The sequence below is a fragment of the Paramisgurnus dabryanus genome, chromosome 2 (genome assembly GCF_030506205.2).
Source record: "Paramisgurnus dabryanus chromosome 2, PD_genome_1.1, whole genome shotgun sequence".
NCBI lineage: Eukaryota > Metazoa > Chordata > Actinopteri > Cypriniformes > Cobitidae > Paramisgurnus > Paramisgurnus dabryanus.
Window position 1 is genome coordinate 32,038,155 of NC_133338.1, and position 16,296 is coordinate 32,054,450.

The 16,296-nt window shown below is 38.6% G+C and overlaps 1 long non-coding RNA gene across 1 annotated transcript in view; it reads left to right on the top strand.

The window, feature by feature from the left end:
• Positions 1–74: 74 nt before the first annotated feature.
• Positions 75–16,296, top strand: part of LOC135749315 (uncharacterized) — a 54,321-nt gene continuing 38,099 nt past the window's right edge. Inside the window, exon 1 of the long non-coding RNA XR_010532338.2 lies at positions 75–187. This is a non-coding gene — a long non-coding RNA (uncharacterized lncRNA). The remainder of the gene's footprint in view (positions 188–16,296) is intronic.

A 16,296-nucleotide genomic window follows, 5' to 3' on the forward strand; every position in this document is an offset into this window, starting at 1 on the left:
ATATGATCTGCGTGCACGCGCACCGGTCAGATGTTGAGCTGCAGCTGAAACTGCGCAGATCCAACGGTTTACAAGAAGAGCAGTGAAATAGGAGACGTGTCAACGGGAGCGAGCAGAGAGATGTGGGCGCGAGCGTGCATGATACACAGCCTGAAAGATTGAAGAAGTTTAACTTAGACATGCCCAAGTAAGGTTGTTATTCTTACAATCATTTGTTTTGGTGAATTGGTTCCAACATAAAACGCGACGGAATACACAATCAGACAATGCCACATACAGTGCAATATATAACCAAAACGCGTACACGGAATTTAGTTCTAGTTAAGAGTTAATGAAACGAAAGTTTTTTGTCCATTTATAACTCTGAAACCCGTGGTGAATGTGCAACAACAGATTAAATCGAATACAATTATTTAGCATTTAGCATCATTAGCTGTAGTTTTTATTTTGTCGAACAAATGTGTACATTAAAGTCAAATCTGATGTTTTTATGTACTCTTTAATCACAGTAGGCAGTCCAGTGTCTAATATTCGTGTTGCGTGATGATATCTGAAGTTATATATATTTTTCAAGATCCTAATAGTTTAGGAAAGCAAAGCCTTCCCTCTGGTGGCGTAATAATGAAAATACACTTAGAAATGTAAAGTTGAGAAGTAAAAATTGTATGTTGATCATTTTTGGCGTCATATGTGGTTGCAGTATTTTTTTTCTATAAATATATATTTGTATAATGTTTAATCAGTGTCATAATCCTAATGTAAATCTATGTTATTCCAGAAAGTTGGCCCTAATTCCATTTAAACCTGAAGAGAGTCAAAATCATAAGGAAACCTATATATTTTTTAACCCAGAGCCATAGATTGGTGCCAATAATCTAAGGGTTAATTTTTGCCTACCCCAAACTGCCTAAAATCAAAGCTTCTAGGCCTCTTATTTGCCCTAAATGTGACATTGTTTTTGTATCAGCTTATGCCTTGGTGCCATGTCAATTATTAAACTCATCAAGAATCCCAGTTTCCTTTGTGCATCCTACAGTCGGTATAATGGTATTTATGCCTTTCTATTGCTTGGCCAAAACTGAATAATAATAATCATCAAAAAAGATCATCTCTCTGTGACAATTGACTTTTTGTCAAATTAGCTTAGCTTAGCACAAAGACTGGAAGTGAATGGCTCCAGCTAGCATACTGCTCCCAATAAGTGACAAAATAACTCTGCCCAAGTAGCAGTGCTTCGCCTTCTGAGAATATAGTCCCCAGTATGTATACTGTTAAAAGATGTCTGTGTCTCATATGACCTTGTTATTTGTACACAGTGTGACTATACAAACCACAACACATAAATAGGAAAATGTACGCGTTATTTTGTCACTAGCAGTAAGCTAGCTGGAGCCATTTACTTCCAGTCTTTGTGCTAAGCTTAGCTAGCGGGGGCTGCGTCAGACAGAGTTACAGCACGCACAGAGATGAGAAAGGCATGTATGGACTTATCTAACTCTGGGGGATACGGTGAATAAGCTAAATTCCCAAAATGTGGGCATCTTCCTTTAAGCCTGTGCTAGAGTAAATAATAACCTTTTAATAATAAATAATTTCAACCCTTATATAAATTACCAAATGACTTCCCAGATATGAGGGATTTTTTTTCATATACAATACAGAAATCTATGAGAATATGATTATTAGATCAATAATCTCCATGTTTTTACAGTGCTTGTGCTAGCTTTATATTTATATTAAATTATCTCTAGGGATGTCTTATATTGATATTGTGCTTATGATGTGACAAATAATCTGCTATAAATGTAGCAGATAGTAATTTATTAGAATGTGTGTCCTTGAATAAAATCATAATCTTTAGTAAGTGTGCCCTCTGGTGGTAGACATAAGCTCTTACATGCTTTGATGTGTTCTCTGTGGGGTTTATTGAACTTCAGCAGACCCGTGGATTTCCTTTAACTCCTTTTGACATCTCTCTTTTCCTCCAGTGGGGGGATTAAAGTCGACAGTATATTGATGCGGGCTCTTTATTGGAGAAAGCTGGAGGACTTAACATTGAAATCGAACAGGCTGAAAGCTCCCAGAAAGGATTTCTACTGCATATCTCACCTCTCAATTCTCGTTGCACTGAGAGGAGTTAATTTTTTATCGTTTGCGGATGGAAAGAGAGAGTTTAATGTTCACTTGGCTGTGATGTGTGAGTGTTCATCGTTTTTCAAAGATAAGACTCATTTCACGGTCAGGACAATAAACAAAAAGGAACCTTGGAGTGATTCTCGGTTCACTGTCTTCTCTTTGCCCCTTTCTGCCTGCTTGTGCACCTCTCACTTGCTTTCTCCTCTTATACGATGAAAGCGCCGCTTGGCCTATCAATCAGAGAACACAGAGCACTAAGAGGTGTCCTGTTCACTCAGGGCTTGAATGCATTTGTGCGTATGAATGAACAACAGGCATATGGAGACTGAGATGATAAACTTTGATTTGTATGCAAATTGTTCCTTTTGTTCTGCATGTGTTGACTGCCAGAGATCCTTTTCTTGTAGCTTGCTCTCTCCTTTTCTATTTCTCTCTCGCTGATGCTCACCCCCCCCCCACATACACACATTTTCTCGACCAGAATGCAAATGCAAACTGATTCATCTGTTGGTTGATAAAACATTTAATCAACATCCCTGGCAGAGTTTTAAACTAAATAGGCTACATTCGTAAGATGACTCTGTAGGACTCAGAAAAGCCTTTGACAAAGTGAAAACATCATATTTCACACTGTCTGGCATTTCTCTCTATTTAGTTCCTCTGGGTCAATCTCAGTGCCTGTTCAAAGGCTGTTTCTTACACATACACACACTTACATATTCTCCATGTTGTCACTAGTGTAAGGGGAATGGTACATGGCTAGCAACTGTCCTCTTTCACTTTTGCTTGCGTCCAGCTGGCCCTTGCTTCTCTTCTTGAACCAGCGCTCTGATTCTTGACTCCAGATCTCCTGGCTGGATGAATCAGGACAGTCACCATGCCCAGTTGGTTCTGGGTGTTGGGGATTCATTTAGGTCGTGTCAGAAGCCCTGTCAACTCCCCAGTCCATTTGGGACATGTTCTGACCATGTTCATATGTGCCGCTGAGCTGTGACCTCTCTCTGCTCCACTGGGCTCTTGTGGTCCTGTTCCAATTTGGATGTAAAAGTGTACAAGTGCTAACAACAAAGTGAATTAATTTTTTGATAAAGGGCAAGTGTACGAGTCTGACCTACAAAGGGAATTTCAGGGCTGTTCACTTGAAACTCTCGCTCTCCAAAGGCACATGATTTGCATTTACTCAGAAATACTTTTTGATGAGGACATTTCATCAGTCTATGTTGTGGACTATTTCAAGCAAATACAAAGAGCTCAGATGCAAAACCCTCTAAGTGCATCTGACATGATTTCTTGTAAATAAGCATTTTACCTCTTAATGGATTCTGCCAAACAAAATGGTATTTTTGAATGAACCGAGGCCTGGGATTAAGCAGATTTAAAGTGAAAGTATTTGAACGTATACTAATCAGAGCCAAGAGCATTCAGTGAATATCATTATCTCTTTTTTTATACCAAGGTGGCATTTAGTAGTTTTTGCATCTTACCTCTTTATATGTTGTCTTAAAATGACTTTGGATATTTGTGGCCCTGTGTAGAAAATCCTGGCTAAAGTTTCATAATCTAGTTATAGAGCATCAAAGTTTGATTTTAATCAATGATTTTACATTGATTTTAAATCTTTGACATGCCCTTATTCAGTCAATATTAAAGATAATCATGGTTATAATTACACATAATGTTCTTTACATTATGTATGATGATTTTATTTTGTAAACTCTAAGGGGTGGTTTCCTTAGGCCTTATTTGAATTATGAAATATAACTAGTTTTAACAAACATGCCTTACTAAAAACATTACTTGTGTGCATTTTGAGGCAAAGCAAAGGGCACTGGTGTATTTTAAGATATGTCACTGCAAGATGTTTTCAGTTTTGACAGCTCTTACATTTATTTTAGTCTAGGACTAGTCTAATCCCTGTCCGGGAAACCGCCCCTAAAGGGTGGCCGGACAGGGCTTTTCCTAGTCCCAGGCTTAAATGCTTGTTTGAGCTGTCTTCATTTAAAACACCTTTTACTGACATATCTTAGCATACATTGACAAGAAAAAGTATGTGAACCTTTAGAAATTTCATGGTTTTCTGAATACATTTGTCAGAAAATGTGATTTGATCTTTATCTAAGTCAAGGTTATTGACAAACATAATTGGGTAGTGTCCCTGACAGGAATTATCTTAAGCCAGGACTAAACTAGTTTTAACAAACATGCCTTACTAAAACCATTACTGGCGTGCATTTTTTTTTGTGCAAAACAAAGGGCACTAATGTATTTTTTAGATATATAAGTGCGAGTTGTTTTCAGTTTGGACAGCTCTTACATTTATTTAAGTCTAGGACTAGTCTAATCTATCCGGGAAACCGGCCCAATGTGTCTAAAAATAATTAAATAAAAACTTCTGATCTTTCATGTCTTTATTGAACACACTCATTTAACATTCAAAATGACAGTGGAAAAAGTAAGTGAACCCTTAGAATTAATAACTGGTTGACCACCCTTGGCAGCAATAACTTCCTGTAGCTGTGGATCAGACCTGCACACTGTTGAGGAGGTTTTTTATCCCATTCTTCCTGGCAGAACTGCTTTAGCTCTGTCATATTCATTGGACCACTCATGTATATATCCCTCTTCAAGTCAGTCCATAGCATCTCTATTGGGTTGAGGTCTGGACTCTGGCCACTCCAAAAGGCGGATTTTGTTTTTCTGAAGCCATTCTGTTGTGAACTTGTTCCAGTCTTTTGGATCATTGTCCTGTTGCATCACCCACCTTCTACAAAGTTTCAGCTGATGTACAGACGTTTTCACATTATTTTTAACTCTTTCGCCGCCAGCGTTTTAACAAAAAGTTGCCTGCCAGCACCAGCGTTTTTCATGATTTTCACAAAAGTTTAATGCCTTCCAGAAAATGTTTTTCTTTATATTTATATACATACAATACACCAAATGAAAGAACAGACCCTCTGCTTTCAAACAAAAAAAAACCTTTCATCCTACCTTCATCAGTTCTTTTGTAATCAGCTTTTGAATATGGGTAGGTTTCTGCAAAAACACCACATTTTGAGCAAAAAGCAGAGATAATTCCATTTTTGTGACAGACTTTTCACAGAGATCCCATTCAGAGCGATCTTTAAAACAGCACGAACATGCAGCCGCTTGCCATAGGGCAATACTTCCGGGTTTTAAAAGTTGCGGAAGGGCGCCACCTGGTGGATAATAGCGGTATTGCGGAAAGCCGGAAATACTCGTCATTGGCAGGGAAGCGTTTTTTCTTGATTGACGAGATATCTCGTCAATGGCGGCGAAAGAGTTAAGAATTGTCTGATATAATTGGGAATTCATCTTCCCCTCAATGATTGCAAGCTGGCCAGGCCCCGATGCAGCAAAGCAGGCCCAAAACATAATTTTTGCTTTTTCTTCACCACATTTGCTTGTTCCTTTACAGTTGGGATGATGTTTTCATGATGATATGACGTGCCCTTTCTATGCCAGATGAAGCACTGTGTGTTTTTTCCAAAAAGTTAAAAATTAGTTTCATCAGTCCACAAAACATTAAACCAATAACGCTGTGGAGTGTCAGTATGCTCTTTTGCAAACTTCAGGCATGCAGCAATGTTCTTTTAGTAAGCAGTAGCTTCCTTCATGGTGTCCTGCCATGGGTACCCTGCTTGTTCAGTGTTTTACGTATTATAGAGTCATGAACAGAGAACTTAGCAAGTTCCAATGATGCTTTCAAATCTTTGGCTGTAATCCGGGGTTGTTTCTTTACCTCATTGATGAGTCGTCGTTGTGCTCTTGGTGTCATTTTGACTAGGCTACCCACTTCTTGGTAGAGTAATAACAGTCCCAAAGCATCTTCATTTATAGATTGTTGGCCTAATTAATTTCTAACATCTTTGAAAAAAACTTTGTAACCCTTTCCAGCTTAATGTAAAGTAACATCTTTTGATCGTAGCTCCTCTGAAAGCTCTTTTTGGCAAGGCATGGCTCAAATAAGCGCGTTCAGAGCAAACTCCAAAAGTTTAATAAGTGTTTTTTATCAAAGTAGCTGCAGTCCACACGTATTATCTTAATGAGACTCCAGGGGTGCTAAAACTACAAAACATTGTTTTGTTTTAAGATGTAAGATGTTTTTTAAAGTTTGTTTCAGGAAAACCGCCCCATATCACAAAGAAATAACTTAAGTTGGGTTTAAGTGGATCACAATTCGGAGCAAATGAACATTTAAGTCTGAAATACTTCTGCGTAGTTAATTATGTGAAACAGGCCTGTGCATGCTGGTGCGGTTACATGACACATTATAGCACAGTGATGGAAATATTATGAATTATTGAACATAAAACCATTATCTCCAGCATAGTTTATTAATGACTGCATTAATAACAAGCTACTCACGCAGTGATTATTTCGCTATTGTTGTAACTATTTTCCCCTTAAGCATATTCTGTAGGCCGGGCAGGGTGTCGATGACTCAAAAGGCTTTGGTCTGATTGACGTTTTGCTCAGGAAAATGGCCCAGAACAGCATTTGCGAAATTATTTTGATTTACCCCCTTTTTCTAGTGCTTGTTTCTTTTTGAGCACAAGCTTGTAAACACTGATGGAATAACTCGTTCCATAATGACGAAGTGGGCGCGAGGAGTGTCTCATGTGGCGTCTCTCCGTCTCAATAATAGGTCAACAGCTGTATTTAAAAAATTAATCACATTTCTTGGCAGTCGCAAAGGTTAGCTCGTTGCGCTTGGAGATGGAACCAGAGCACTCTGATCGGCGGAAAATCTCGGTGGAGATGAGCGGAGCTGCCTTTGATGAGACGAGCATGTAAATGATTTGTGTCTTTATAGTTTATAGGACACGCGTGTGCGTATTCTTCACCGTCGTGAGCGCGCTCAGCAGGCGAGTGTGGAAACAAGTTCGAGAGATTGCTTTGCCTTTGCTGTGTGTGCATTTGCATGAAACATAGTACATACACATATCCCTCACAGTGCAATCAGACCATGACTGACATTTAGATTAGTAGGCAATAGTACTTCATCTAAGTGAAACATATTCATAGGGCCATTTGCTGTTAGTGCAGACAGTGGTGAAGATGAGTTTACAGAGAAAACTCAACCTACCCTTCAGGCTTCTTTTCTAAATCTGTTTACCCTTTACCACTTTAAAATATTGATGTTTTCTCAAGCCTCATACAAATGACTCTAAGGGATATCAAGAAAAGTGTGAACATTCAGCTGAAATATTCATGGATACCTTGAATTGCTTTTAGTTATTTTAAAATATTCACAGATTATTTTTCTCTATAGGCTGACAGAACAGGATGCTTTTTTAACTTTATAACTTAAAATGTGTTTGAAACCATCTTTCAATGTCTATTAAGATACAAACAGTGTGAAATTTATAAATTCTTGCGTAGTACATGAGTTTGATGTAAGTATAATTATTTTGAATGTGATGCAATTGTAATGATCTTTTCTTTGGATGTATATATCTCAAGTCCACTGTTTCTCTTTCCTTCTTTTCCTCACTTTCATCCCTTCAGTGTGCACTGATGTTCAGGAATCTTTCTCCCATTATGGCATGTGATGGTGTGCAGTTTCTCACTGTATTTAGTTATGACTTCATTCATGTCTATCTGGCATTAATACCTACACTGTAAAAACCAACTGGTAAAATTGACTTAAAAAATCCTTGTAACAATTCGCATGAAAGTAACATTTACTGCTTTTTTAAAGTACAACTTACCTACTAAAATCAAATAAAATCTACTTAATAATGCATGAAAAACATTTGTTCAAAAAGTAAAATTTTAAATTATTGAAGCATTGCTGTCTTAAAAATATTAAATAATTATTATTTACTGTTCTATGGTAGATTGTATTTACTGCTTGTTATTTTCTTATTTCTTATGGATTTAGTTACTCTTAGTGTTATAAATGGCATTATAACATAAAATGCATAACTGACTTTAAGTCTGTCATTGAATAAACTTGATTCTCCACAAAAACGCACACAAACTGACTTTGTTTTTGACATGCATTGTCAGCACTGTGGAGAGAAATACAATAAAATTTCTGTACAGGCTTCATTTTGGGAAACACTGATTGCCTGAACGGTGACTTCACAAAATTATAATTTACAACAGAGCAACATCAAAATATATGAGCTTAAACCTTTATGACATTTTATTAACAAATATGTAACAAGTTAAAGATCTTATCAGTTCTTATTCTGTGAAAAAGCTTTAAAAAATCTTCAGTAACTATTTGCTCTGTTTGTTATTTTTACAATTGTGTGTGTGTGTGTGTGTGTGTGTTTATGTAGGCAGACAAGTAGATAATAGTTGTTCACTAAATTATAGAAACAAACATAATATCTTAATTCATTTATTCATTTTGTTGTTTTTGCAATATTATAGTGATCATATATAATTGTTTCTCAGTCTCTTTAATAGAATACATCCAGAAAATACAGGAAATGTGTATGTAGTATTAAAAACTGTATAAAAATGTAAACTGATGTGTCAAGTTTTTAGGGTAAACTCCCCTTCCACTTGAGCAATAGCAGGAAACTGCAGGATCTCTTAAACCTAAATAAAATTAAATCCTAATTTCTAGTTTCAAAGAAATTAATCTTTTTACTTCATTCTGCTCAAAAAAGCTCAAGATGTGTTTAGTGCCAAGAGAGGTCACACTAAACACTGACGATGCCTAAAGAAGACATTTAGGCCTGGAAATAAAATTTTTTGACTTTAATTTATTTCAAACAATATTTTATTAACTAAAAATTGTGAGATTCAGATATTGTTAGGGAGAATGGAAGTCAATAAGGTTGATATTGCAATAGAATAAGAGCAGTGCCCTCTAGTGCCCTCTAAATTAATATTCCTTTTGCCAAAAGTTCCTGTAGGTTATCACATTATTAGACAGATTTTATAATAGAAATGGACTACGTTCTCTTTCGATGTTGTTCAAGAGGCCTTGTAAGCGGAGTGGTTCATATCCAGATCGAAGGCTATAATTTAGGGACTTTCATGTGTCAGGACAGAGTCAGTCACGCTAGTGGTTTTCTTATTAATGTGTGGACTGAAACGGCAGAGTGGCGTCTGTGTCGGCTGCCTAAAACTAGCACCTCTGTTGTGATGTGTGCATGTGTTAAGGGAGTAAAGATGTTGATTATTCGACGTCTAGCAGGCGTCTTGCCTCCCCTCATTCCTGTTGCCTGTGATCTAAACTCAGCCTAAATGGCCTCCTTTTTGTTAAGCACTACCTGGCACGCCAGGCCTCTCATGTTCTTCCTACTTGCCCTCTGTCTTCCTCACTTACTCGTACCTTTCTCTACCCTCATGTTCTCAGTCCAGGATATTGAGAAGGACCTTTGGCAGGAAGTAGAGGCCCATAGGGTGTTGGGGGGAATGAGACACAAAGCGAGATTACTGGATCACTTTTCAGAGTGTAAGTTAAACAGACGCAAAGTTAACTTCACTGCCGGTACCAGACACTTCTGGTTAGAAACCAGAGCACACTGAAAAAAATCATTTAGGTTCTCAGTAAAATATTTTAGATGTTAATCTTAGTAGATTTCTAAATCTACTAAATAAATAAGGACGTTTGAATAATTTTATGGGAACATAGACAAGAATAATGAATAGTAAAGTTATTTAAAGTTTAATATTGTTAATATTGTGCGTTTTTGAATTTGCAAATCAGTCTTTTTGTTTTATACAAAGTTTGCATAAAGCAATCCGGTGCTCTCTCCTTTCCTATTTGTGCTCTTTTAAAACAGTGTATAAATATATAGTTTTTTAGCGAGTGCCCATTGAAAATACATTGCACTCTGAGTGTTGTCAGTAGATTCGTGCTATTGAAAGATCTTAGATTGAGACTAAAATAAATACTAAATACTAAAATCTTCTAGAAGTAGAATAAAGGCCTAGATTCAAAAATGCCCCTATTGTAAGATGTCTCAAGCATCAAAGGTGCTTGTGTGTCTAATAAATAAATGCCATGTTTTTAGCTGTCAGATGTTAGGTGCAGAGCATTGTCGCAGCTGCACGAGTACCTGACAGTGTATGAATCAAAAGCAACAATACACCAGCAGCCATTAATATGCAAACAGAGAAGACGGCTTAAGTTTAATTTATATAATATTCCCAGAAGAATCATTATTATTCTAGGGATCTTGCCAGCAACATTTGGCCTATAAAGAAATTAACTTTGTCTCTTTGTTAAGTACAGCAATGCATCAAGCTGTAATCTCTGCAATAGATGAATCGCATTTCATATTATACAAGACGAATGTATTCATATTTCATATTTTTCTAATTTTTCCTGTCTGACCATCTGTATGTATTAAGTCTCAGTAAGATTAATCTCTTGATCCTATTGGAGTAGGAGGCAGGTGTTTCTCCTAATACATCTAAGAGTAAATAAGGCCTAGTATCAGGACGTAATCCCCTGCATTATTTTTTTATATCTCACACCAATGTCACAATAGCGATTGTGTTTGCGTGTATGCGTATATGTGAACGACGGGGGTAGCATATGCCCAGACATTTCCTAAGAGCATCATTGTGAATATCAGTGGTGTATGAAATTGCTTGGAATGTCTCGGGATCATAGTGCTAAATCATTTAAAAGCCCCTTTCCCCTGAAAGGGGATCAGTCTTGACAGGAAATTGTGTGTACATGTGTGCGTAAGAAATGGGAGAATCGGAGATGAGTTTAAAATAAGAAAGCAAGGGTCAACTTTATCATGACCTAGATCAGTACTGGCTCCTATTCCTGCTCTTTCAAAATCATCTTCCCATTAATAATGCTTCCAATGCACAAGTGATGAAGATGCAAAATGGAGGATGATGGGTTAAATCTGTTTGAATTTAGCAGTAATTTTGTTAAGATTTCTCCACATATATTAATATATAGTCCACATTTTCATTCCAAGGTACTCGCAGATATACACGTCTCTTCAGATGCACTTTAAGCACACCGATTATGATGGCCATTTGCTATGTGAAAATGAATTTCCAGTTCTTTTCATTTGGGACTGATCTGAGGTCAGGCACCATGAGGCTCATGCACGCTGGGTAATTCATCCTTCGTATTATCTCAATAATGACAAATTCGTAGCCTTATGAGTAGAGATGTATCCGCTGATGAAGCTTTGGATGTTGTTAAAAAAGGGTTTGGATCACTTTTGCCCTCTAATCCGATGGATAATGAGGGCGCCTGTCGCCTCCATGGAATTGTATTGTAATTGTAAAGAGCAATTTACGGTACGCACATTATGCACTGTAATTGTTTTATTTATTTAGTTTTTGAGATACAGTGAGTGATTTATGAGCATAAAAGTATCTATATGTTGTATATACATGTGTGTCTTTAAAGTCTAGTTGTTTTGACATTTTATTCATTGTTCACTGTCAAAGAGATTATAAGATTATTTCTGAGACTTCACAGTTTCAGAATGTATGCTGTGTTGGTATCCGGTCATGTTATTAAAACCACAGTGTGTTAGGAAGAGTGTGTTGAACCCTGTCTTGGTTTGTGTGTGTGTTTTTAAATTTAGACTTCCCTGTCAAGAGTCTAATTGATGACCACTAGGCACTTTTCGGAAGCTAAGGGCACGGAAGCTGGTTGGGAAAGTCCCTGTTGCGTGTCTCTTGGGCCTCTGGTTGAACAAGGAACACTGCAAGACTGGCAGGGACACTACAGCTCTGCATGAAGTGGCTGGGTTACACCCACCCTCCTTCCTTCCTCCCAGCATGCATTTGGCCTCTTCATCAGCAACAAGGTTAACACTTGTGTCTGGGGACTGGTAACGCCTGCTTTCTATCTCTCCCGATACACGTTGCATCCTATGCTTGTTTTTGGTCTCACGCTCTCTCCCCTTCACTGTTGTTTAGGAGGCAGGCTAAGTAAAAATGGTAATCTAGTTTTCTACCCCTGCCTTGTAATTTGTTATATGGGTATAGGTCTTTAATTTTCATGGTAAAGCTGTGGTTGAAATGCCTGCACAAACTCACATGCGCTGTGACTCCCGGCTGGCATTCATTAAGGCTTGTAATTGATTGCACATGGCGGCTGAGCATGTGATATGTATGTGTTCCCTCACGCAAAAGGTGCGGAGGGGAATTGCCAGGTCGTAGCATTGTTAGCTGTCTCCTTGGGGGGACAGATTTCCTTTGCTTGCTTTGCACGCGTGGCATGCTGTTAACCAAGCGACGGGCCAGCGGTAAAGTGAAATACCACATGCCAGAAGTTAAAATCGCTTCTGACAGTTAAGGCACAGAAAAAAACGGGATACCATCTCCATATACTTAAAAAAGCACAAAACAGTCACTCGCTGTCTACCCATACCCATGCTTTCTCATTTCTAAATGTAAAAAAAACATTGCCTTTTTGGGTGAAAAAAGGCAATGATCAGGTAACTGCTCATGCTGGACATGTGTATGCAATTACACTGTGATGTACACAAACTCTTTGTCATCTGTAAGATGACTGATGGCTGTGAGTAATCGCCACATCTGAAATCTGATCTCTGGGGTTCTTTTGAAATCACATCTCACCTATATGTCAAGGGACTATTTAAGGGTATCACCACTTTTTCAGATGTGCTTGGTAAATTAATAATGAATAATGGCTAAAATGGCTGTAACTGAAAGTCATACTGAATTATTAATTACCAAATTAACAATAAGATATTACATTTAATGACCTCGCATGCTTGTACCTGAGACATGATATTAGGCCAAAAGCAGACTCCGATATGCTGCACTTTATATGAAACTCTGAAACTTCTAGATGTTTGTGTGCACATCTGCTTCGTGCCCTACTGCAGGTGAGAATGAGAAGTTTTCAAGGCCTGTAACCTCTCTTCCCCTGCCAGTAATCTCCCCAGAACCCTGTAATCCTGGGCGCATGCGGATGCCGCCGACGGGAATATTGCTGTTCATATTCTTAATCTGCTCTCAAATGCCTTTCTGTTCCCTCGATGAAGCGTCCCTGCCCGCCGTGTTTCACTGGGAATTAAATGTACTACACAGGATTCACGCAGAGGTAGATATCAGTGTCTCGCTCAGGAATCCTGCTGAGAAGGAGGTCGTGGTTGAGCTTTGAGGAACATCCGTGCTCGCACGAGGCCTCCGATTGCATACTTTTCATAAACAGAATGTATGAAAGTGTGGGAGTAGAGGAGAGAAAGACAAGGAGAAAACCAAAAACTGGCACTGGCGTGTGAAGTGCCGGCACAGGAAATTTAAGAAGGAGTAAAGCTGTTTTAAGTTGACCTGGTTAAGCTGCGTTCCCGTTTCATGTGACAGAGAGACAGGCTCGCACACCTCATTGAAGGACTGAATATTACGCATTAACAGCTTTTAGAGAAGACAGGTAGACAGATGGAAAGACAGACGCAGACAACCTGCAGTGCCCGTATTAGTGCATAACCTAGCGCAATGCTGCGTAGTATAGAGCTTTCAGTCTGTTTAAGAAATATTCATAAATCACCCTCAAGATATTCTGTCGCACGATCCTTCACGTAAATATTAACACGTTTCGCATCTGTGACCCGCCTTATTCCTAATCTGCAATGTGTTTATTCAAACTGTTTAAAATGCTTTAAATAATAATAATTTAATTATATGTCACTGTATTCTAAAACAAGAAGAAATATAGGTCTCTTTTAAAATAAAAGGGTCCTCATGTCAAACCAGGACTTTTTATCCTGTTTGTCCCTGCTAGACTTTATATATTGAAGGCAGACTGTACCCCTGGCTAGCCTCACCTAGTATATGCTGGATTGTATCAAATTTATATCGGAGAGAAGGAGCTAAGAAGGACGTCGTGGTTGAGCTTTGAGGAATACTCATGCCCTTATAGGACCTCCGATGTATGTTTATGAAAACATCTATCCATATAATGCTGCTGTATATAGTGAAGTGGTTCTTTAAAGGGAGTTTTGGAATCCATGCAGCTAATCTCCGGGTCTGGCGCTAGAACTTTTAACATAGCTTAGCATAATCCATTGAATCTGATTAGACCATTAGCATCACACTCAAAAATAACCAAAGAGTTTCGATAGTTTCCCTTTTTAAAACTTACCTCTTCTGTAGTTACATCGTGTACTAAGACCGCTGGAAAATTAAAGGTTGTGATTTTCTAGGCAGATATGGCTAGGAACTATACTCTCATTCTGGCGTAATAATCAAGGACTTTGCTGCTGTAACATGACTGCAGGAGGCGCAATGATATTACGCAGCAGCCGAAAATAATCCCCTTAGTATCTTTCAATAGCAGGGGACTATTTTCCTGCACTGCGTAATATCATTGCGCCTCCTGCAGCCATGATACGGCAGCAAAGTCCTTGATTATTATGCCAGAATGAGAGTATAGACCTGGAGATCGGCTGAATGGTTTGCAAAAAGGTAAACATCAAATGTTTAGGAGTGTCCCTTTAAATATTTTCAAAATTGCTATGCAAAATTGTTTATAATTTTGTTCCATTCATCTCTATTTTGATGGATTGGACTTAGATTCTTCGAATTCAACTAGAGAGTGTGTGTGTGTGTGTGTCAGTGGGTGAGGTCTGTGTGCTAGAGAAGTGTAAAATGTGCCAGTTGGATTGACACCCAAATGACAGATACCAGTGAGACACACTTTGGCTTCAGACACCTTAGATTATTCACAAAAAAAACAATATCAATGGCTCCACTCATGGATTGCCATCATCTGTTTTTCTTTCGCTACCGTACCATTTCTACCCCACCCCCATTATTCAACAAAACATGCAAGTAGACTAAAATGTAGTGAAGAGAACAGTTTCATGCAGAAACCCTCTCGCATTTATAAATGAATTGAGGGGAGTCTGCTCGGCTCACCGAGCGGAACTAGGGGGCGATGGTGTGTGATGGAAACTTATACTTCTGAGACAACACACTGCACATTTGCATGCAATGCTTTTCTGTCCATGTGTGTTTGTGTTAATTCTTCTAGTCCAAAAAAAGAGTCTTGTGTCAGAATCCTCAGCTCTGTAGAGATACTTCAGTGATCAGAGGACAGATGTGGTTGGTTTGTTTTGTGCACCTTTTGTGAAATTTTGTTTTTCCTTGCCGTGAGCCACATTTCCAAGTACATCCACTTAATTGTCTCTGTCCCAATTTCAGTGCCTCGCATAGGAAAATGCTGATTAGTCTTTGCTTATTTGCTTCCTCCTTCAGGTCACCTTGTAAGAAGGGTCGTTTGGTGGGGGGGTGGCAGCTGAGTACCACACACACTCCTTAAGACTTATGAGTGTATCATAACCTTGACCAAGACAATCTGTTCGACGACACTTTGAGAAGATTCCTCATGATGTGCCGCCGAGCCGTTGGGACTTACCTCCTCTGTTGTTTCTTTGTGATATCAGCTTGGTGCAAGATCACCCTCTGTGCCGCAGAACAGCTATTACTCCATTTGCAAGATAAATCTGGACCACTTTGTTGAATCAATCACAACTGTCGCTTTATCCACACAGAGTATAGCATTAAATTAAAGCCTTTTTGCCACATGCAGTCCAAATAGTCATCAATTCTCTGCCGTGTATTCATTGTTTGGTTGACAGGTGTGGGCAGGTAATGAATGATCACGTAGTCTAATTTGAAGCGTGGTGGGTCGGCTCGGACGCTAGGCGGCAGTTGATTGAGCTGGGATCGGGCATCTAATGTTGGGTATACTCCATCTTCATCTGTTTAAGAAATACTGTTATTTCCTGTGTCCTCTTTTTTCACGGTTGTCCTACACGTGTAGACATTGTCCGCTAGCAAGTGTATGAAATGTGTATCAGGGTAAATATTTGTGTGCTGCCAGGTCTGGGGGACGAAACAAACAAGTGTTCCTGCAGGCCCTTGGTGAGGGACCCTACAGGCTTACATCATGTCTACAACGTGGACTCCAAGGAAAACAGTCGTTCTGTTCTCATGCCGCAGTTTTATCCCTGTCCTCCTTGTTATTTGGTAATAAACATGTCTTGTCCACTAAGGGATGACATGAAAAGAAAGATTTAGTGAGCAGCTGTGGGATATTACTTTTTTATTACGTGAACATGTCATTTATTTTTGACATTGGATTAAGTATGTTGGTTTAAATAACATGTATTTCTGCCGATTGGGGTCACTGCAGGGTGTGTGACGAACATCATT